The sequence below is a fragment of the Mirounga angustirostris genome, unplaced genomic scaffold (genome assembly GCF_029215605.1).
Source record: "Mirounga angustirostris isolate CCGP_5_RB_7025 unplaced genomic scaffold, mMirAng1.0.hap1 SCAF_12, whole genome shotgun sequence".
Classification (NCBI taxonomy): domain Eukaryota; kingdom Metazoa; phylum Chordata; class Mammalia; order Carnivora; family Phocidae; genus Mirounga; species Mirounga angustirostris.
This window is the reverse complement of record NW_026991720.1, coordinates 94,389,452-94,412,860: the sequence shown is the minus strand read 5'-3', so window position 1 is coordinate 94,412,860 and position 23,409 is coordinate 94,389,452. Positions and strand designations below refer to the sequence as shown.

Here is a 23,409-nt window from a genome sequence, read left to right as displayed (position 1 = left end):
CCAGTGGTGAGAAATAAAGCTGGAAAAATGAATGATATCTCTGAAATAAATATAAATTTCTGAGGGGAGAGAATGGGAGAATGGGAAAGGGAACTGACAGAACTTATAAAAGGTTGAGAGTATTCCTTTAGAAAAAGGAAGGAAGGAAACAGAGGCAGGAAGGGAAACCAAGATAGTCGATTGCAAAGAGGAGAAGTTTCCTACCAGGCTGCTCACCCACACTGCAGAGAAGGTGAGGAGGATGGAAACAGGGTTGGTGGTCAGGAGATTCTTGATGGCCATCTCATCAGAGATGTGGAAATGGGAGCCACCACATGCAAGGTTAAAGACACAGTCACACAATAAGAACAACAATGAAAGCAGTAATGGATATTCACTGAGTATTTACCTTGCTGCCCTCTGCTGCACCATCAGAGAGTGCTCTCTCATTTTACATTGTTGGAAAAACTGAAGCCAGCCAACAGGAATGGGGACATCCTTGTTTTTCTCTCACCCAACCACAAACCACCTGCCTGTGGACCCATCTCCTGCCTCTTGTTATGGTGCAGGAAAGACCCTTTTCCAAGGCAGAGTCCACTGCTCTCTGGGGCTGGGTTCCTCTCACCATCTCAGTGACCTTGCCTGTCAGGTTATACCCTCAGTCTCTGGTATTGTCAGGGATCATTCCTGATATCAGACAAATAGTCTTTACTATCTTCCGTCATAGAAAAAGTCCCTGACCTTCAAATCCCTGAAGCTACATCCCCATTACTCTGAAAAGCTTTGATTAAGTTCTTCCTAAACATAAGCATTATAAAACCACAGGCCTTCTTCATGTCCATATTTAATCAACCTTTCAGTTCAGGCTGCAGGCATCCTTGGCACCCCATAGAAATAGTATCAATTTCTAAATGGGTCATGATGTGACAAAAGTTGGGAAGCACCCATCGAGGGGGACAACTTCATTTGGGTCTTGCTTCTCTAGCAGCATGCACAGTCCTCCAAGAAAGAGATAAAATGCAGTGTTACCTGGGGTTCCAGAGCCAACAGACATGTAGTGAGAGCAGTCCTCAGGGAGGTCCCAAGACTGCCATTTCCACCGTTTCCGTGTAGAAAGTGTTATCATCTCTCCACATCTGCAGTCATGATGATTGAAACAATGATCACCCTGCACTGATTCGTGTGCTGCTGATTGTCAAGCTATACAAGGATCTATTATATGAAGCAGAGTGGAAAGTGCAGAATGATTATGGAAATGTCTAGCAGCTTGGGTCTTGGTGAAATAGCATGAAGGAGAAGGCCATGAGCATGGTTCTGGCAAAGCCCAGTCTAGGCCTGAAGAAGGAAGAAGTGAATCAGAGCTTCAGAATTTCGAGCTGGAAGGGATCTTGGGGGTTATCTAGCCCAACTTTTCATAAAATGTTTCTCAGAATTCTTGTCTCACAAGATGCTCAGTGACAAAAAAAAAAAAATGCTCTAATCAATTATGTTTGGGAAATGTGGAAAACTATATTCCCCTGGGGGAATTAGAGCTCAAAACATTTGGGAAATTCTATGGTAAAGACACCTGTTATCCAAGATTTTCCAAACAAAATTTAACCAATAAACACTTATCTAACCAGAGTGATGTTTTAGAGAATTCATTCTGGCAATCAATAATCTAGTCTTATCTCTACATGTCATAAAGAGTAAACTAAGCCTTGTGAAAACTAAGACTTATCAAAGGGAAGATACAGATATAGACTAAAGACTTTATTCCCGATTTCCGTGTACTTGGTGAAATGGTCCTTATTGCTTTATAAGTTTATATATATAATATGTATTATATATTTTATATTATATATAACTATAAGTTTATATATAATAATACTATTATATATAACTATTATGCATATAATAGAATAAAAATTATATATCTAATTTTTATTTACTCATCGAAACATTAAACCCATACACTTGAGAAAAATATTCCACAAAAAGATTTTTGAAAACTACTTTTCAATCAAGCAGCAACTCCCATTGCTGTATGCATTCTGGATACCGGAAAGTGTACTTTACAAGACTTTATTTTTTCCTTCAACCTATAATTTTTGCATGTATCGCTCTGTATTTTCTTCCTTGTGAATAAGTTAACAATAGTTAAGCATGCGTGATGTTCTAGTTATTCGTGAAGGGTTTTGTATGCATTTTCTCCATTAATCCTAACAACAATTCTTTAAGTTGGTTGACATTATCACACCATTTGAATCTGAAGAAGCTGAGACTCAGAGCAGGAAGGAGCTTGGCCAAAGTGACAGAGCTCATAGGTGAAGGAGCTGACTTTCTGACCCAGGTCTGGCTGACTCCAAAGCTTCTAGTCTTAACCAGTATGTTTTCATAATACTCAGGAAGCTGTGTGGATTTAGGAGATTCCACACTGACATCTCAAAGTGTTCCAAATCATCAACTCCCAGTAGGAAAAGCAAGTGACTCAATGTCTAAAGAATTCATACTAAGGCACTGACATGTTGAGCAAGGCTCCAGCCTGATATTCATTCTACAGCCTTCTATAAATCATGAAGCCTTAAGAAAGAGGTAGGACTTTGGTGGTCAACAGTAGACCACTGAGGCGAGAGTTGCTTCATCAGGTTAGGTCTGTGACTGACCACCTACTTTGTCAGCACTTGACCAGTTGAGTCAGAAAGCCAGTCCATGAGAGAAAACTTCAAGGACTTACATGCACACATAAAGGCATGCTATTATTTGCTTCCCTTTTATTAGTGACCTCTTACGGAATGCTGTGGGAAAACACTCAATTCCTGCAGTTCCATTGACTACTGAAACAAATAAAGATATTTGAACTAACTCTTGGTAATAAATCACAATTCTGAAAGACACAGACCCTGTCAAAATACTCATTGTGAATTTCACTTTGTTCTCTTTTATTGTTTGTAAATGAAATTGCCTCAGAAAATTGCAGAGCCATCTTACTTTCCATGTATAGAATTTATTAGATGTAAAAATCTAGTTAGAGGTAGAAATGTATGTTTAACCTTTAAGGAAAACCAATATCAGAGTTATAAAATCTTCCATTTGCATAGTGCTCCATCACTCAAAAACCTTGATCACATCCGTTCCCTCTTTCTGATCCTCACAAGAGCCTTTGAAAGATGGAAGGGCTTAGTATGAGTCCCTTTCATATTCATTCACTCATTAACTATGTTTGAGTGGCTCTTTTGTGCCAGACGATGACAATGTACTAGCAGACAAGGTAGACAGGTTCATTGCCCTCATGAAGCTTGTGCAGTACGAGAGGTGGCAAGCAATGAAAGAATGAATAGATAATGACTAATTATATAAGTAAAAAAAAAAAATGGAAGAGCCCTAGGTGCTATTCAGAGAATTAAAATATAGGCTGTGAGGTAGAGAGCCTGAATAGCTACTTTAGATGAGTGGTCAAGGAAGGCATCTTGGAGCAGAAACATTTTAGCATGGGACATAAGTGATAATGAGCTAGCTCTGCAAAGATAGGGACAAATATTCTTCATAGATAAGAAAATTGAGACTCAAGGGAATTCAGTGACTAACAGATGCTATAGTTAGTCCATGACTTGGACTCGAAGACCAGTGCATTCTGTCCACCATTTACTTCAACAATGGTCACAGCAGAATATATAAATAATGCTCATCACTGCTTTTGTTCACTATGAGAACCAGTTTAAATAATATAAATGGTCATTTTGAGCATTTAGTACTTACATATTAATTATAAAATTACTTCTAAATGAGTGAGAAAATTATAGTTTGAACTTTTTAAATATATGTAGTTAAACTCAGTCCTTGCATGGATGATTTTTTATTTTCTGGCCAAAAGGAATTTATACCAAGATAATTCCAAGAATTTCCTTCGTCTTTCTCTCTGTCTCTCTCCCTCTCATATTTGAGTATCTTTTGGTTTTGGGCAGTAAAAGGCACACTGCTAAACAGTCTTGACTATCCTGCCTAATTCCTAGAACTTATAATTTCTAGTTCCCTCTCCATTAGTGGCGTGATGGATAATTCAAAGTATTTGAGCTTCTCTTTGTAAATACATTAACAGGATTACAAGGCAAGCCCTTTTAGTAGAATAATGCCATTATTACAGCTTGAAAAAATACCCCCCAGTTCATGACCAAAGATGATTAAGAAATCCTTTAAGAAAAGTGTTGACAAGAATCCTTCCAGAATGGATTAAATGAAAACCTATAATGGGATAGAGATATTATTTAGACTACAGTTCTTAGAAGCTCTTTCGGGTTCTTTGTAGGAAGAAGAGCCAATTGATTCATATATTTTTAACAAAATCATTTGGTACTGGGACTTAAAAATTTCATTCCAACTGCGAAAGACACAAAAATATCATGTCTAAAACAAACTCCAATTAAATAATAGTCCTAATTGACTCCAAAACTTGCTAAATTAGTTTTTGTTGATAAGTATCCATCTACTGTACAATTAACCATTTTAAAGTGAATAATTCAGTAGTGTTTAGTGTGTTCCTAAGTTCATAAGGTTGCTCTAATTCTAGAACATTGTTATTACCTCAAAAAGAAACCCCATACCCATTAGCAGCCACACCATATGCCCCCTCCCCCAACCCCTGGCGACTAGTGATCTCTTTTCTTTCTCTATGAATATTCCTATTTTGGATATCTCATATGAATAGAACCATACAATATACAGCCTTTTGTGTCTGGTATCTTTCACTTAGCGTAATGTTTTCAAGGCTCATCCTTGTTATAGCATGGGTCAGTACTTCATCCCTTTTTATGGATGAATAATATTCCATTTTATGGATCTACCACATTTATTTATTCATTCGTTGGTTGGTGGACATTTGGGTTGTCTCATTTGGGGGCTATTAAGTATAATGCCACTAATGAACATCTGTGTACAAGTTTCTGTGTGGATATCTAGTTTCACTTCTCCTGGGTATACACCTAGGAGTGGAATTGGTAAGTCAGGTGGTAATTCTCTTTTTAGCTTTTTGAAAAATTGCCAAAATGTCTTGCACAGCAATGGCATCATTTCATGTTCCCACCAGGAGTGAATGAAGATTCCAGTTTTCCACGTTCTCACCAACACTTACGATTTTCGTTCTTTCTTTTTAAAAGATGACAGCCATCCTTATGGGTATCTTTTTATGCTCTCTCCTGACTGGTATCTCACTGAAAGTTTAGTTTGTGTTTCCCTAGTGACTAAAGATGGTGAACATTTTTTCATGTGCTTATTGGCCATTTGTGTACCGTTTTTGGAGAAATGTCTAAGTCCTTTGCCCAGTTTTAAATTGGGTTGTTTTTCTTTTTATTTGCGGTTGTATGACTTCTTTTGTGTATTCTGGATATTAGATCCTTATCAGATATACATTTTGCAAATACTTTTCCTAATTCTGTGGATGGTCATTGTTATGGATCATTTATACAATTATGGATCTAGACAGTTAGTGTAGTATATGTGTATTATTTTTGTCTACACAATACTTCTTCTTTCCCCTCTTTATCTGACAGCACTCTCCTTTCCTATTCCATCTATGAGTTACTAGCCAGTCTCCCTTCTCAGTTCAGTGCCCCATCCCTTCATGTCCAGGATGGGCATGTGAGCCAACTAAAACCCACTGCAGAATTTTTCACTTTGGTTGAAGGTTAAAGATCCTTTTCCTCTCTGTTGGCAACCCTGTCAGTGTGTAACAACAGAACTACTTTCTTCATGTTCTGCACATGGCATGGAGCCCTTTGGCAGTAGGAGAGCATGAAATCCACAAGCAGAGAAGCAAAGCAAACAAGGGCAGAGTTGTGGCCGTGTCAAGATCCCTGTTCCACTTGTCCCCAGCAACACCCCTGCCTTTCCTTGTGATGGGAGCAAATAAAGTCCTTTTTAGGCTTGACTGAGTTGGAGTTTGATTTCTGTCACTTGAAATGTAATACTCCTGACTAATGCTGTTAGTGTACAGCTTATCAAAGATTTTACCAGCAAGTCTTGCATAGAGAGGGTTTGTAATACTTAGTCTGTGGGAAGAAATGCAAGGAAAATATAACTGGGTCAAATTTGGGAAAATACAGACTAACACATATGGGTAAACAGGATAAAAATGTTTGAGTTTATGGGAAAGAGACTTATAAGGAAGAGAGTCATTCCAAAGTAGTTGCAATGAATGGCAGATGACAGTGAATCATAATGTATGAATCGATGATATGAAATGGCAAGTAAAAACCACCTTTGAGGTAGGAAAAAGATGACAGTCAAAGGTATGGTGAATCACAGAAATTCTCATGTTCAGCATACTCTTCAGAGCCCTCCATGGAGACCACTTGTCAGAATCAGCTGGCTTGCCTCCCGCGTGAATGTGGCCGTGTTTTCTCTATCTCCCTTCTGTGTTGTCTCTCTGTAACTTTCTCTGTTCTTCCATCCTCCCCTGGCAGTCTATCCTTTGGTCCCTTTGTTTTAAAGACTGAAAAGACCATGTAAATATTAGAAGTCTCTACGAGTGAGATTTGGAATTTTAGCAAAAGAGAGAGAGAGAGAATCATTTACAAACCACACAGCAAACAACGAGTTCTGCTTTGGTAATGCTTTCCATAATATGACCTGAGGACCATTTCTGACCTACAGCCTTGCTGCCCCTCAGAGTTCCTTATTTTTCCTCTCTGAGGTTATAATTCAGGTGTGGCCAATGACTTTGGGCAACTAAGCAAGTGAACAATGAAAAGAAAAAAAAGAAAAAAGAATGGTGAAGAGACAAATTTTAAAACACCAGCAGTTACACTGTGATATTTTAACTTGCCAATGACTTAAGGAAAGAGTCTAAGCCTGAAAAAGCTATAAGTGTTAGGTATTAACACATCTTACGTAAGTGTTAGGTATTATTCTGGTGCTTTTTGCATAATCTGGGTTTCTGGGGTGATCTCCATTCCAATCTGAGAGGAACTGCTCCTCTCTCCTCAATCAAAAGTGTTTAATATCCATGTCTTTTGAATTGGAGTACTTCTTGAGAAAAAGCCAGATGGACTGTATTCACGTGGTTTTCATGGTGTATTAGTTATTTTACTGCTGTGCTAAGATATTATCCCAGAAATAAGTAGCGTACAATATCAAACGTGTCACCTCACAGCTTTTGTGGATCATGGACTAGGACATGGCTTAGCTGGGTGATTCTGGCCCAGGTTTGCGCAGATGGTACAGTCAAGGTGTCTTCCAGGCTACCGATCATCTGAAGACTTGAATGTGGCTGGAGGATCTGCCCCCAAACTCACTCAGGAGGCTCTTGTCAGGAGGCCTCAGTTCCTGATGTGAGACTTTCCACAGGTTAGCTAGAGCATCCTCCTAATATGGCAGCTAGTTTCCCCCAGAGCGAGTGATCCAAGAGAGAGCAAGAAGAAAGCTGAAATTGCTTTCATGATCTATTATCAGAAGTCACACTCCTTCATTTCTGCCTCACTGTCTTGTCCTCATGAGCCCATCTTTAAGGGGGGAGGGGAATTAAGCTCCCTGACTCTGGAAGAGAGGAGTGTCAGAAATTTGTGGAAATATTTTAAGACCACCACAGGTAGTAAATATTAAAGATAATTATCATGGAAATACAAAGATGACAAACAATATTAATTTAATAGACTAAAAGAATAAAAAGAGAGCAGGCTTTGATTAGCAGAACAGGCCATTTGATGGAAATGAAGGAAGAGTTATATCTTTATTTAAAGACTACAAGAGATGCTATAGGCTACCTAAGCTATTTTCAGGGCTTCTTCCTCAAATTAATGTAAAGAATGATTTCATGGAAGAATTTCTTTTGAATATATGCACATGTTTAAAATAACTAAATAGTGCTAAAGTATTACAATGCAATAGTCTCCTGCTCCTAGCCTTCCAGCTAAGAGGCCTGCACTCTATGGGCAAACACTTTAGTCCTTGTGCTGATACCTTATAATAACTTAACCCCACATCTCCAAGTGTGTGTCTTTACTATGATTTTCTGGTTTATCAATTTGAGACATTTTCTATACATTAATTGCTGTGATAGATGAGGATCTAGCTCTCTTATATGTTAGCCTTACTTAAGTCCTCTGCCCTTCCCCTATATTGTAGAGATCTTCTTACCAACATAATCAGAACCAATAGTTGATCATTTAATTGGAAAAAGCAGGTATTCATAAAAATTACATGTAGAATTTCTTAAGTGTTTCGTTTTAACTGAAAGCAAATGATCTTTTGATGCAGGGTCAAGGACTTGTCCTTCAGTGTGGCTCTTGCAAAAAAATCAAACCCAAGACACATCTTCTATGACTGATTTCTAGTTTTGGTTTCTTTAAAGTGGTACAAAAATTAAAAACATTTGCAAGGCAAACTGAGTACAGAATTATTCTAGAGGTTGGTTTCCACCCCCCGCCCCAGTCATTAACAAGTGTCTTTCAGATTTTTAAGTATATTTTTAGTGATTTGTTATTATCAAATTTTTCAACATTACTTCTTTAGAAACAAAGAACTCTTTGTAACAGACTTATTTCATTAGTTTTTGTAACACGAAGCAAAATCAAAGAATTACCACTATAAATACAATTAGAATGAACAGGTTTGGAAATAAACCCAGTGACTTTGGAAAAGCATAGACGTCCCCAGTGGGAGTGCAAGTACACAGCTCGGGACTCACTTGCTACTCTGTGCCTCCTGTCCTGGGGGGCAGGCACTAACCTGACCGCATGCCAGGACCTGCTCCCAGTGTTCAGACATATTTACTGATTTAAAACTCTTAAGAGTTCTAATACGTAACTCCTACTATTATGGCTATCAGAAAAAGAACCTGAAATTTGAAAATACCCAGAAGACACGATGAGGTGTTCTTTCAGTATAACACTGAGATTTGACATTCTATTAACTGGGCTATTTTACAAACATGCAGGGGAAGAGGTTAATTTATAGTTTGTTTTTTTTTTTTTTTGCCTGATAGAGATGCCAATAATTTATTTTTGAAAGAAGAAATAACCCCAAAGTTTACCGTTTGTGGTTGTGTTGGACATTACCAATTTTGTGTTTAATCCAGCAATCTTATTCTAATATTCTAGTCATTAAACTGTGCGTGTGTGTGTCATCAAATTCTCTTTAAACTGGTTTAATATCTTACTGTTTTACTCCTTATTTAACAAGTTCAATAAAATTTTTGACCCAATTTCATTTCATATTTGTACAAGACTCATGCTTTTGTCTTCCTGAAAATTATACTTCAATATCCTCATTTTACAGATGAAGATAATAAGGTAAAAATGGTTAATATTTGTCCAAGGAAACACAGTGCTAGAAAATGACATGCTAAGGGCTTGCATTTAATGTGCATGGGAATTAGTCAGTATAATTTGCAGATGGAATGGAGGGTGTCAATTAATCTGTCAAGTCAATTATATTGAGGCCAATTAAGAGAACATCTATTGTAGTTAAATTACTATTTTTACTTAAATTCATAAATGGTATTTATAGTAATATGACTATGAAAATATTACTTGCTCCAGATCCAGTTGATTATATTTTCTATAATGTACAACTTCTTTGCTTCTCTTGGAATTTCTAATTGTCTTTGCTTTTCATTTTGCACTGTCTTCTATTACTTTTGAGTTATGAACAAATATTTCTAAGTAGCTATTGAGTGCCCGAGGGGCAAAAGCAATACCTCAGTACACAAAATAAGCAAAAGTTCTTAAGTTTGTGGATCTTATCCTCTAGTGAGGGAAACAGACAACAATTTACAACAAGGCACAGTTTGCCCAAAAGTAAAAGTGCTTCAGAGCAGGAGAATAAAGCAAGATAAGGGACATGCCAGAATGGAGGGAATGCAATTTTAAATAGGGAGAAGTCAAATGTTGAATACCAACCTGAAAGAAATAAGGAAGAAAGCCATACAGATGACTGCATGGGGAATAGTGGTTCAGGCAGAGGGGACAGCCAATGTGAGGACCCAAGGGGCAAGGCTGCTCTGTTCAGGGAATACCAAGGAGTCCAAAATAGCTGAAGCAGATTCACTGAATGAGACAGTAAAGGAGGTGGCTCACAGAAATAATTATTAGGGACCTTTCGGTAGGTTGAATTACTTACCCCTTCCTGTACCCAACCCTTTGCTATGTGACTTTACGGCCCTTCCAGCTCGAGGTCAAATGTGCTTCTCTGTTCCCTAAGTCTGGGGTCCCCTGTGTGACTTTGGTCAATGGGGTGTAGATGGACCTGAATGCACCAGTTCAAGTATGGGCCTAAGAGACAGCACATGCTTCTGTTTGCCCTCTTGTGCTTCTGCCATCACTTCGAGAAGAACTTCCCCCAAGTATCTGCTGACCCTTCAGACTCGTCATGAGAATAAGCATGTTTGTCATAGACCCATGCCCAGCTCACAGCGAGGAGCCATGCCCAGCCAACACTGCAGCTTGAAGGGGGAGCCACCCCGAGCCCGGCCTCGGTCGGCCCAGCCACAGCATATCTGCAGACCCAAGAGCAAGACGATAAAGTCTCCTGATGCTGCTTGTCACACAGCATTATTGGGTATATTTTGGTGATAGACCCAATACTCTGTTAACAGTATGGGTCAGGGCGTGACAGAGAAAGGGGACTTACGGAAGACACCAAGACTTGGCCTGAGAATCTAGAAGGATGGAGTCACTGTGACAGGAAAGACTACAGTGAAGCTGGCCTTGGTGTCAGGGACATCACGTGCTTTGCTTTGAACATATTTATATTTAGAAATCTATTGGGAATTTGTGCTTCTGTTAATAGTGGAGTAATTCAAACCAACCTGTCACTGAAGACATCTTTTAAAGCTTGACAAAATACTAATAGAATATGCAAATAAAGTCATGAAGAAACCTTGAGGGACAGCCCCACACAGCAGGACTGAGAGTAAACTGAAGTATCCTGGTCTTCGCACAGATTACAACCTCAGATCATCTCACTCTCTGATACTACAGTCAGATGATCCTGAGAGGAGCAAATGTAAATCCTCTCTAGACTTGAATTTAGTTTTTTAAAAACAACTTGCAAATATAATTTCTGACAAAAAAGAAAAAAAAACAGGAATAGGCAGAAGTAAGACAACACACACAAAACTCAGCAGAAACCGCAGGTGGTAGGAAAAGATAAAGGACCACAGACAAGGTGGCTGGCTACCAAATCCCAAAGTTTTATAACTATGCTTCTGATGAAATCTTGGCTGAAATTTTTAGCAGGTAACTGGAAAGTGTAAAAGTTACTAAAAAGAAAACAAACACTTGGAAAAATACATCAACTGAAATTTAGAACTCAGAAGATGAATTTCAAAGCATTTTATTTTATTTTTTATTATTATGTTATGTTAATCACCATACATTACATCATTAGTTTTTGATGCAGTGTTCCATGATTCATTGTTTGCGTATAACACCCAGTGCTCCATGCAGAACGTGCCCTCTTTAATACCCATCACCAGGCTAACCCATCCTCCCCTCCCCTCTAGAACCCTCAGTTTGTTTTTCAGAGTCCATTATCTCTCATGGTTCGTCTCCCCCTCCAATATCTCCCCCTTCATTCTTCCCCTCCTGCTATCTTCTTCTTCTTCTTTTTTTAAAAATATATATTGTATTATTTGTTTCAGAGGTACAGATCTGAGATTCAACAGTCTTGCACAATTCACAGCACTCATCATAGCACATACGCCCCCCCCAATGCCCATCACCCAGCCACCCCATCCCTCCCACCCCCCACCACTCCAGCAACCCTCAGTTTGTTTCCTGAGATTAAGAATTCCTCATATCAGTGAGGTCATATGATACATGTCTTTCTCTGATTGACTTATTTCGCTCAGCATAACACCCTCCAGTTCCAACCACGTCGTTGCAAAGCATTTTAGACACGAAATAAGGGAGAACTTGTGAACTGGAAGATAAAAGACAAAAATATTCAGAAAGAACTGAGGGAAAAAAGGGCAGAAGGTAGAAGATAAAAATTTATGGAGAACTGAGTGAGAAAATCTTACATATGAGCAATTGGAGTCCAGAAAAAGAGGAGAAAACCGTGGTGCAGAATATATATATTTGGATAAAGGTGAGGAATATTCTTAAACTAATGAAAAATTAATAATACATTCACATAAATTATGTAGCTCTTTGAGCCTGACTTCTCTCATTTGGCATGTCTTTAAGATTCATCCCTGCTATCCATGAATTAGTAGTTCGTTTTTTTTGTTGTTGTTTTTTTTTAGATTTTTATTTATTTATTTGAGAGTGAGAGAGATCACAGAGGGAGAGGGCGAAGAAGACTCACTGCTGAGCAGGGAGCCCAGTGTGGGGCTCGATCCCAGGACCCTGAGATCACGACCTGAGACGAAGGCAGATGCTTAACTGACTGAGCCACCCAGGTGCCCCAATATTTCGTTTCTTTTTAATGTCAAATATTATCCCACTGTATGAATGTACTACGGTCTGTTAATGCTTTCACCAGTTGATGGGCTTTCAAATTACTTCCAGTTTTTGGTGATTATAATGTGGCTGCACTCATACACAGGCTTTTGTGAGAACATTTATTTTCATTTTTCTCAAGGAAATGCCTAGGAGTGGGACTGCCAGTTCATAGGCTACATGTATATTTCACTTTATAAAGAATTACTAAACTGTTTCCAAAGTGGTTATAGCAAGTCATCATTCTGCATCCTCTCCAATAGTCAGTATTGTTGAATTATTTGTTTGTTTATATTGTAGTCATTCTAATCAGTTTGTAGCAGTATCTCATTGTGGTTTTAGTTTGTAATTTCCTTCATGATTAATGACGTTGAGTGTCTCTGCATGTGCTGATTCAAAATCGGTTTATCTTCCTTGATGAAATCTTTGCTTAAGTGTTTTCTCCATCTTCAAAAAAAAGTTAGGTTTTTAGGGGCGCCTGGGTGGCTCAGTCGTTAAGCGTCTGCTTTCAGCTCGGGTCATGATCCCGGAGTCCTGGGATCGAGCCCCGCATCGGGCTCTCTGCTCGGCGGGAAGCCTGCTTCTCTCTCTCCCACGCCCCCTGCTTGTGTTCTCTCTCTCGCTGTCTCTCTGTCAAATAAATAAATAAATAAAAATCTTTAAAAAAAAAAAAGTTAGGTTTTTAAAACTGTATTTTTTAGCTGTGAGTGTGCTTTTTCTGGTCTCTGTTTGTAAATATTTCCTGTCTGTGGCTTACCTATATCAATCAGCTATTGCTGTATAACAAAACCCCACACAGTCCTAGTAGTCTATAATGTAACATTATTCTCTTGCATGTCTGCGGGTGCGCTGAGGGTTGGCAGATCTCTGCTGGGCTCTGAGTTACAGGGCTCTAGCTGCGGGTTGGTTTTTTCTTTTCTGTACATGTCTCCTCTTCTCAAACTAGTGTGCCAACCTAGGGTACAAGAGAGCAAGCAAGAACACATGAGCCTCTTGGGAGAAATGAGGAGTAATGGGCATGTATTTTTTATTTTAGAGTTATGAATACATTCTAAAATTGATGTGATGATGAATGTACAATGAACTAAATACCATTAAATAAACTAAAGATCCGGGGGCGCCTGGGTGGCTCAGTCATTAAGCGTCTGCCTTCAGCTCAGGTCATGGTCCCAGGGTCCTGGGATCGAGCCCCTCATCGGGCTCCCTGCTCAGCGGGAAGCCTGCTTCTCCCTCTCCTACTCCCCCTGCTTGTGTTCCCTCTCGCTATGTTTCTCTCTGTCAAATAAATAAAATCTTTAAAAATAATAATAATAAAAAAAAAATAAACTAAAGATCGGGCGCCTGGGTGGCTCAGTTGTTAAATGTCTGCCTTCGGCTCAGGTCATGATCCCAGGGTCCTGGGATCGAGTCCCACATCGGGCTCCCTGCTCAGCAAGAAGCCTGCTTCTCCCTCTCTCATTCCCCCTGCTTGTGTTCCTGCTCTCGCTATCTCTCTCTCTGTCAAATAAATAAATAAAATCTTTAAAAAAATAAAAATAAAAATAAACAAACTAAAGATCATTGAATTGTACCATTTAAATTGGTGAATTGTATGTCATATGGATTATATTTCAATAAAGGCTTTTAGAAAATAAAAGGAAAGGAAAATCAGATTGTAATAATGCATTTTGCCTTCTAAAAGTGTGTTGGGGCATGATGACTATTTATGGAAATATTTTTTTCATTAAATAACTACAGATTCTGTGTTCTTTTTACCTAAGAAAATAAAGCTTTAAAGCAAAAGAAAGAATGAAAGAAAGAAAAAAACAAAGAAAGAGAGAAAGAGAGAAATGAAACCTCTTAAGGCCTAGGCTCAGAACTGGCCCCTTGTTACTTCTACCCACATTCCATTAGCCAACACTCATCCAATGGCCAGGCCCAAAGTCAATGGACCAGGAAGTGTACTCTACCTTAGTGGGACTGACTGATAAAGGGCATGGATACAGGGAGGGCTAAAGAAATGAACATGGTAATTTAGCCTATTACATAAATGCTTAGACATTAAAATTTTAAAGAAAATCAAGGAAGTGAATGTTAAAAATCAGGTCAGTGGATGGGGGTGATTAGGAGGAATCCAAGGACCCATGCAAAGCACTCCTTCTATTATGGATTGTAGTAGCACTTGGTGAATTGTTCTATTGTAACAATTTTCATATTGTCTTAAATTTCTTGTTAGACTATCTGTTTGCTTTTTTCCCCTCTCCTAGGTTTCATGTTCCAAAAAATTCTTTCCACATTTTCTCCAATTTTTCATTTAGGCTTACTTATATTCAGGGAAGTTCAAAGGCCTTTTAAAATGGTTTCTGTGAAAACAAAACAATGTTTCTTGGGATCCTCCTTTAAACTTTAATCTCCTACTGTCAAAAAAATATTTCTCTCTTCTTTCCGCAACAATTTCTGAAGGCCTGCTCTTCATTTAGAGACAATGTTGTTGGGCAGGATTTAATAAGAGATGAAAAGGATACCATGAACTGCATTTTAGAGTCTTAGGATTCAGTTGAATAGATACCTCATAACACCTAGGAAATAGTTACCCAGCAATGCTCTGGAATAGAGAAACAAAAAAAAAAAAAAAAGGAAAGCATGGCATTCCATGCATCCCCAAGCTCAGAATTCTTAACACTGGCTGCACATTAAGATTACTTGATCTTTGAAATAATAATGATGCAGAGCACCCCCTGCAGAGATGCCTATGGAATTGATTTGGGATAAAGTCTCCAGAATGGAAAATGAAATTCTCATTGTGCAAGGTACTTGGCTGGCTCCCAGAATTCAGCATCACCAGCTTCTTTATTTTGCAAAGTGCAGATGTTAAAACACCAACAAAACTCATCATCAGCAGTCATCACTATCTTATTGAAAATATATGTTACCACTAAAACATAGAAAGGCATTATTAAGGAATAAAGTATGGTTTGCCTATTTCTTTTTCTTATAGCCATTTTCAGGGACCTTAAGGACTTCAAGGTTTTTAAGACACATAACATGGCATTCCTATTGCCAGCATTTTCTAAATTTCTGCAGAAGCACATTCAGGTAAGCAGATTAATTGGTTGGCTTTAAAGTATGGTTTTTAAAGGAAATTAATCAGCTTTAAAAATGCCTTCGAGTGTGATTACATTATTTTATTTTATCTCTCTTTGCACTGCGAACAACTGCAGACTCTGTCATGAGTCATGGCCCCTCAGTAGAGAGACATTTGAGCACGTCTGGAACCAGATACACTAATGGTTACTTTCTTGGATCATGAGTACCGAGTTTTCATGAAGGCAAGGGTTTGCTCCTCCCTTCTCCATCCCATGAGTTTTTGAAAACGAGGCCACCTCTCTCACTTTTCCCTTGCGCTTCTTGCATCGACCTCTTGCAAACACCTGGGATTGGGAGCAAGCACACATCGATTCTCAGAGCACAACGTCCTTTTGTAAAGTTTCAAAGAATAACTATGTCTTCCATGACACTTCTCTTTGAAGGAATAGCATTTATACCTTCCTGATTGGCCCATTTTCATGTGAATTTGGTAAAAATCTTTGTGAGTATCAGTATATGTGTGGCAAAGTTCAAACTGAAGCCGAAGCGTGAGGAGAAACAGCCTTTGTTCTCTCGCTGTTTCTGTGTTCTTGGCTTTCCGAATATTTCATCCTGTGGCGAATGTTGATATGATGACATAATCGGGAGGCAATGAATGACCATCTGAGCTGAAGGAAAGAAAAAAATCACTATATGTGAATGCAAAGTGGGATAGCCACTTGGGAAAAAAGGTATGGAGGCTCCTGAAAAGATTAAAAACTGAACTACCATATGATCCAGGAATTCCACTCCTGAGAATATATCTGAAGGAAACAAAATCACTATCTCGAGATATCTAAACCCCCATGTTCATTGCAGCATTATTTACAATAGCCCAGACATGGAAACAACCCTCCCAACAGATGAATGGATGAAGAAAATGTGATAGATAGATAGATAGATAGATAGATAGATAGATAGATAGATAGATGATAGATAGATGATAGATAGACAGACAATATGAAGTGAAATGTTATTCATAAAAAAGAAAGAAATCCTGCCATTTACAATACCATGGATGGACCTTGAGAGTGTTATGCTAAGTGAAATAAGTCAGTCAGAAAAAGACAAATACCATATAATCTCACTTATATGTGGGATCTAAAAACATGGAACTCATAGAAACAATGTAGCATGGTGGTTGCCAGGGGCTGAGGGGTGCGGGAAATGGGAGATGTTGGTTAAAGGGTCCAAACTTTCCATTATAAAATGAATAAGTTCTGGAGAGATAATATACAGCACGGTGACCATAGTGGACAATACTGTGTCATGTACGTGAAAGTTGCTAAGAGACTGGATCTTTAAAGTGCTCTTCACAACAAAAAATTGTGACTATGTGAAGTGTTAAGTATTAATTAAACTTACAGTGGTGATCATTTTGCCCTAAATGGTATCAGATCATTATGTTGTTCACCTTAAACCAATGCACATTACCTGTCATTTGTAGCTCAATAAAACTGGGGTGAAAGTGCCTGTAACTTCTTTGTTCCATCTTGGATGGAGATAATGGGTCATGGACAGAGTATGCTATTAAGTTAAAAAACAAAACAAAATAGTACTTAAAAGGCAATTCCTCAGGGAGAACATAAAAGAGAAACAAATGTGGATTGTTTGATCACCAGCTTCCTGTCAAAGCTGACATCTGCAATTTTGTACATTTCACAGCTTCCTCCCCAATTTAGTTGCCAGCTAGTGTGTTTTGGTGACTTCGTTTCTAGTTTTTCAGAAGCCTTGGCTTAGCTCTTTTGTTCTGATCTTTGTTGGAATGAGAAGTAAAGATAATAATTTTTCTTGTATAATGGTAAGCATCAAGAATGTCTGAAATATATAGCCTCAATGGATTTTTGTATTCAGACATGAAAATAACAAAGTAGTTTATTTTCTACACGTGCCAGGCACAATAAATCACCTCCTACTGTTTGTTAAATTTTCAGTGAACACCAAGAACAAAAACTATTTTTTTTTCCGGCAAGGTCCTTGAAATACAGAGTTGTGATAAAAATTTCAGGCTAACTTGAAAAAGGAGAGAGGAACATTACCATTCTCACTGTGCCTTGGACACGAGCCTTCCTGGACGGATGCCTGTTTTGCTCTGATGGGAGATGGTGTGGGGACCATGGACTTGGTTGCAAAGAGAAGCTATTGAAGGTCCATTTGATAAACTATCCTCAGCGAAAATAGCAAAATACTTTATTTAGGGAGAAAATATTGTTTTAATCTTTGGCATACAACTATCAGAGGAGAAGTGGCAGCTCATAATCTTAAATATCAAGCCAAACCCTGCAGGGCCCCCAGTCACATTCCTGGTAGGAATGTTCCTGCAGAATGTTGAGGGAATAAGGCATTCAGACAGCCATGTAATAAAGACATGGGTCCCACAGCAACACTGAAAGTGCCCACAGCTTCTGACTTAAGACAGTTGGGTTTTCTGTTTCCCCCGATCACTGCCTTTTGATTCTGCTTTGAGTCCCACTACATTTCTATACTTGGCCTCGTGACTCAGTTTTTACCTCACTGATCTTCTGATCTTAGACATTCTGGCATTTTCAATCTATCTACAACTGCAGGATGATTATGAAAATACCTTTCTGGGGGATTCCTCACACTCGATTTCAGAAGTATTTGTCAGAAAAAGATTGTCCATATCAGAGGGGGATTTATAGAGTCCAAGATAGGACTCATGTTTAAAATTGGGTTGTGCAATTTTATAACAACTGTTGATAAATCAGTACAACATAGCATAATTATAACTGAGCAGTTGACATGTTCATTGTTAGAGTGTAAGAGAGCAGAGCTCTTTCTTTCCCCTCACGTTTATCCCTTAGCAGAGTTAATTAAAAGGATTGGATTCTATGTTGACTCTTGAGAATGAGTTACCATCACCTCGATAATCTGTCACACCGTCTCAGGGAGAAGCCCTCTCACAACACCTACAATAGTCTTGGATCTAGGGACTACTGACTTTGAAATAATCAACAGGTAGTCTGTAAGAGAGGAAAAAAGAGGTGTTACTTTAGGGGAGGGATCTATATCGATGTGAGTATGCTACATGGGGCTTGGGACTGGCATTATTGGTGAATTTTCTTTGGGACTTGACCAATGGTGTCATCTCTCCTACTGATGTGGGAAACAAAGGCAGAAGAAGAAATTATTAAATTTCCTTACTACCTAGAGCCCAATGACAAGTCCTTGAAACAGGGAGAGTGACATTCCTCTAGGGACTCAACCGCCTCGAAGTTAATACTTTGCTAAGGGCAAAAAGCAATGCCTAGCCTGACTCTCAACAACTCCCCCCCCCCCCCCCCCCGCCCGCCCTAGGATCCTCTGAGTCTAGTTTAAAGTGTAAAAATTCCTTTGGAAACTTCCTTTATCTATAACCACCCCCCACACCAAGATATGTGTTGGCAATCATCCCCCAAGCATATGGCCCACTGAAAGGTCTCATGACTCAGGTTTTATTAGATGGTAATAAATGACCTTTTCCCAACAATGGCTAAGTCCCCTCAAGCTCCTGAAGACCTTGTTTTCCAAAATTCCTTAGAGATTTACGCTGTCCCTAAACCCCCTCCCAACTTGTAGGTATATAACCACCAACCCTCACAACCCCACTGCAGCTCTTTCTGCCCACAGGTCCTGTCCCCGTGCCTTAATAAAATCACCTTTTTTGAACCAAAGACATCTCAAGAATTATTTCTTGGCCATTGGCTTCGAACCCCAACGTCTATCCTACATCACTATCACGGATTTGAATTCTTTTTTAAACAGCACCCGTAAATATTGTTTCCCTCTTGTTTTTTTTTTGGGCTAGTAATTTCCTTTAGCTTCAGTGTTCTGTCCCTGTGAGCCCACATCAGAGTACCCATTAAATGCCTAAACAGTAAGAAGTATCAGGAAAAGAGGCTCAAATTGTACCATTCCAGGGGCTACTACTGTGTATTCTGTTGTGGGTGTGAAGTCCCCTAAGACTGAGGGGAGATTTCTGGAGTGTTTCTAGGATCTAAAACTGTGGGCTTGGATATATGATAGGCAAAACCTGTCTACTGCAAACAGCAAAGTGCTAACTTTTAGAGGACTTCTGCATTCTCAGAGGGGCTCTCTCCTCTGTGGGAAGCAAGGAATGCATTTGATTCAATAGGAGGGTAGGTGGGTGGTTGCTACGAGATACTGGAACCATTGCATCCCAAGAGTGACAATATATTGGGTTAATATCTCAAAAATATCATCCACATCACACATGGGTCTGTGCACAGCTGAGAAGGAAGAGCTAAACCTATCTACAAACAGTCACTCAAGTCCCTGCCTGTTAAGTGTGAACTTTAAAATTACAGTCTTCAAGTAATGGAAGATTTCCCAACATAAGAAAAGACACCATCCAAGACATAAACAATTGTATAGAAGGTGATACAAAATGCTGCAGGCTCAAGATGAGGGGGAAAGAGCTCCTCAATCGAAATTCATCTAACTTCAATGGAGATGAAATGGGAGAGCGAGGTTCTTGTTTCCTGGAGTCGAAGAATGAATCTCAAGGACAAAAGACAGCAAGTAAAGCCATAGAGTTTCATTAAGCAAGGATACAAGAAAAAGCTCTCAGGAGTAAGAGTGATGTAGTTTTAAATACAGATGAGGTTTGGTGGGGTGAAGTCCGGAGCCTACAGCCAAGAAAAAATTCTTGAGAAGTCTTTGGTGCAAAATGGTGGTTTAGTTAAAGCCCTGGGACAGAACCCACAGGCAGAAAGAGCGGCTGCCCGGTGGTTGTGAGGAGTGGCTGGTTATAGACTATGGGGTTGGGGGAGGTAAGGAAAAGGGAGGTGTCAAAAGAACTTTCATATGCTAAACAGGACCTGCAAGATCCTGGAGGACTTGCCATTGTCAAGTTAAGGTTGGTTTTCCCTCTAGCAAGGCATTAACATTAAGACAGTAGGGAGCTTCCTGGAGGAATGTGATTCTCCCACTACCTCAAGTATTTGTCAATGGGCTGAAGATTGTAAGGACATTTAATTCTATCTACATTTCCTTCCGGAAGTTAGGTAATTGGTAAAAATGTTTTTTTCTTGTAAATCACTAAGATATTTGTAAACCAAGGGAGACTCACATCTTGCAGGACTGTAATCTCTCTGAGTTAACTATTTGTTTTTTTTCCTTCCCTTAGTGTTAGGGCAGAGAGGAGTGCCTGAGGAAGGTAACACAGATCCCACCTGGCAGCGGTGGGGGGGAGGGGGTGCTGCGGGGTGTCAGCTTGTGCTTTTTCCTAGTTTGCCTTCTGCTCCCTCATCAGAGAGACTTTGGTATTTTATTTACTTTATAAGTTCCTTAAAGTAAATCTTTAAGAACAGCTATATATTTCATATTTCAGATTCACAAAAGGTAACGGTTACTGTCAATGTTTCCTGTTCCAAACTCTAAGTTAAAAATCCTTGAGAGCACTGTTTCATCGAGTTAGATCCATGGGACCAGGTAGAGCTGACCAATATCATAATTGCATTTCTGGGGTCGACAGTGTCCCCCGCGGCTGGTGGGATGGTGGGGGGGTGGTCATCCCGCACATTTCTGTCTGGGAACTCAGAACATACCTGCTACAGGAAGGGAGCACCTGAAGGATGGGCCTCTAATTCAAGTTCTTTCAGGGACACCTGGGTGGCTCAGCTGGTTAAGCGTCTGACTCTTGATTTCAGCTCAGGTCATGATCTCAGTGACCTGAGATAGAGCCCCACGTTCAGCACGGAGTCCCCTTGTCCCTCTCCCTCTGCTCTTCCCCCAACCCCCCACTGCTCATGTGCTCAATTTCTCAAATAAAATAAATAAATGAAATCTAAAAAATTTAAAGTTCTTTAGGAAAATTTAAAAAATATAGGAAAGCCAAGAGAAAATATTTAAAGCATCCTGTGGCTTTGTATCTCAGAAAGTACCTTTGCTAATATAGTGAAATCCTTCCACTCTTCATCACTCTCTCCTCCCTCTTCTCTCCTTCCACCCTTCTTCCCTGCTGCGCACTCACGCATCTCTCTCTTCTCTTTTACACATATGGGATCATATCATAAGCTTTTTTTTTCAAGTATACGCGTTTTTAGTTATTTTTTCCGGCTTTATTATTATGTGAGTTTAAGATGTTCAATGATGATTTGATATATATATACTGCAAAATGTCTACCACAATAAAGTTAATTAACACATCCTTCACCTCACATAGTTATCATTTTGCTGCTGTTGAGATGGAAGCATTAACCTCTACTCTCATAGCAACTTCCTAATATATGATATAATGTTGCTAACTGTGGTCACCATACTGTACATTAGATCTCTGGAACTTATTCATCTTATAATTGAAAGTTTGGACCTATTGACAACTGCCATTCTACTCTCTGTATGAGTTCTATGCTTTTAGATTCCACATATAAGTGAGATCATATGGTATTTGTCTTTCTAAGTCTGACCTATTCCATTCAGCATATTGCCCTTAAGTTCCATTCATGTTGTTGCAAATAGCAGGATTTTTTTTTTTATGTCTGAACAATATCCCGTTATATATAATGTATATGCTACATAACATTTATAATATGTTTTATATGAAATGTTTACGTAACGTGTGTGTATATATATCCATATAACATTTATATAACATTTTCTTTATTCATCGCCTGATGGATACTTAGGTTATTTCCATGTCTGGGCTATTGTGAATAATGCCACAGAGAACACGGGAGTGCAGATATCTCTTCAATATTGTGATTTCATTTTCTTTGGATATGTACCCAGAAGTGGAAAGCTGGATTGGTAGTTTTATATTTAATTTTTTGAGGAACCCTCATACTGTTTTCCATAGTAGCTGTACCAGTGTATGTTCCCACCAACAGAGCACGGGGTTTCCTTCTCTCCACATCCTCACCATCAATTGTTATATCTTGTCGTTTTGACAGTAACCATTCTAACACATGTAAGGTGGTATTACACTGCAGTTTTGATCTGCTCCACGTGCAGGGTTGTGCGGTGGTGCTGGGTCCAGGGGGCATGGGGTCTCATCAGCTCAGCTCGCTGGGGTCCACGTTGACAACTGCATGGTTCTTGGCAAGTGCCGCAGGGGTTGTGTAGCAGATGCAGGGGAGCCTCCAGGCCCAGCGGCTATGTGCCAGGGCAGGGGGTGGGGAGGGCCAAAAAGCGGGGTGTGTGCCCACTCTCCTGTGGGGGACAGCCGCAAGTGCTTGGGTGGTGGCAGAGGCCGGTTGCAGATACTCTCGTAGTGATGAAGGTCAGGGCCAACAGCAAGTGCTGGGGCCAACTGCAGATGCGTTGGCAGCTTCGGAGACCCTGGCTGTCAGTGTGCACTTTTGTGGCCGCAGGGTGTCACCGTGGGGGCATGGCAGTAAAGGCTGGTGATGCATGTTGGGCTAAGAGCATGCAGGTGCATGGCTGGGGGCTAGCTGCCGGGGCGCCCAGTGGTGCAGGTCAGTGACAGGAGACAGTGCAGAATCCAGGCCCACAAGTGGCAGCAGGGACCCATGCTGTTGGTATGCAGTCCTTTAGTTGGTGGGTCTCACCACGGATGCACAGTAGTGGAGGTCAGTTACTGGAGTCAGACTGGTGGCATGCAGGTGCACAGCTGGAGGGGGCTAGTCCCAAGCACGTGCATGGCAGTGGGGTTCAACTGGGGCTATCTAGACTGGCATTTGGCACTCACTCAGCCACGAAGCCCTGGGCTGGTTGCTGGTGTAGGTGCAGATCTCAGGCTCCAGGGGAGGAAGGAAGGGAGGGAACAGGGAGGTGGCCAGTGTTTGCAAATGCAAATTACCTGTGGGGCAACAACTGATGAAATCTGTAGGGGGTCTGCAGAAGCAGTGCTGGCCTTTGGTTTCTTGAGTGATGAGAGCTGCTGGGGTCCCCCCCACAAAGGGTGGGTCACGTGGTTGCTCCCACT

The 23,409-nt window shown here is 39.9% G+C and overlaps 1 non-coding gene across 1 annotated transcript; it reads right to left on the bottom strand.

Annotated features, from left to right (window-relative positions):
* Window positions 1–15,364: 15,364 nt before the first annotated feature.
* Window positions 15,365–15,494, bottom strand: LOC123836197 (small nucleolar RNA SNORA33). The gene has a single exon (XR_006788895.1). It is a non-coding gene; the product is annotated as a small nucleolar RNA SNORA33 (small nucleolar RNA).
* Between the last annotated feature and the right edge of the window lie 7,915 nt (window positions 15,495–23,409).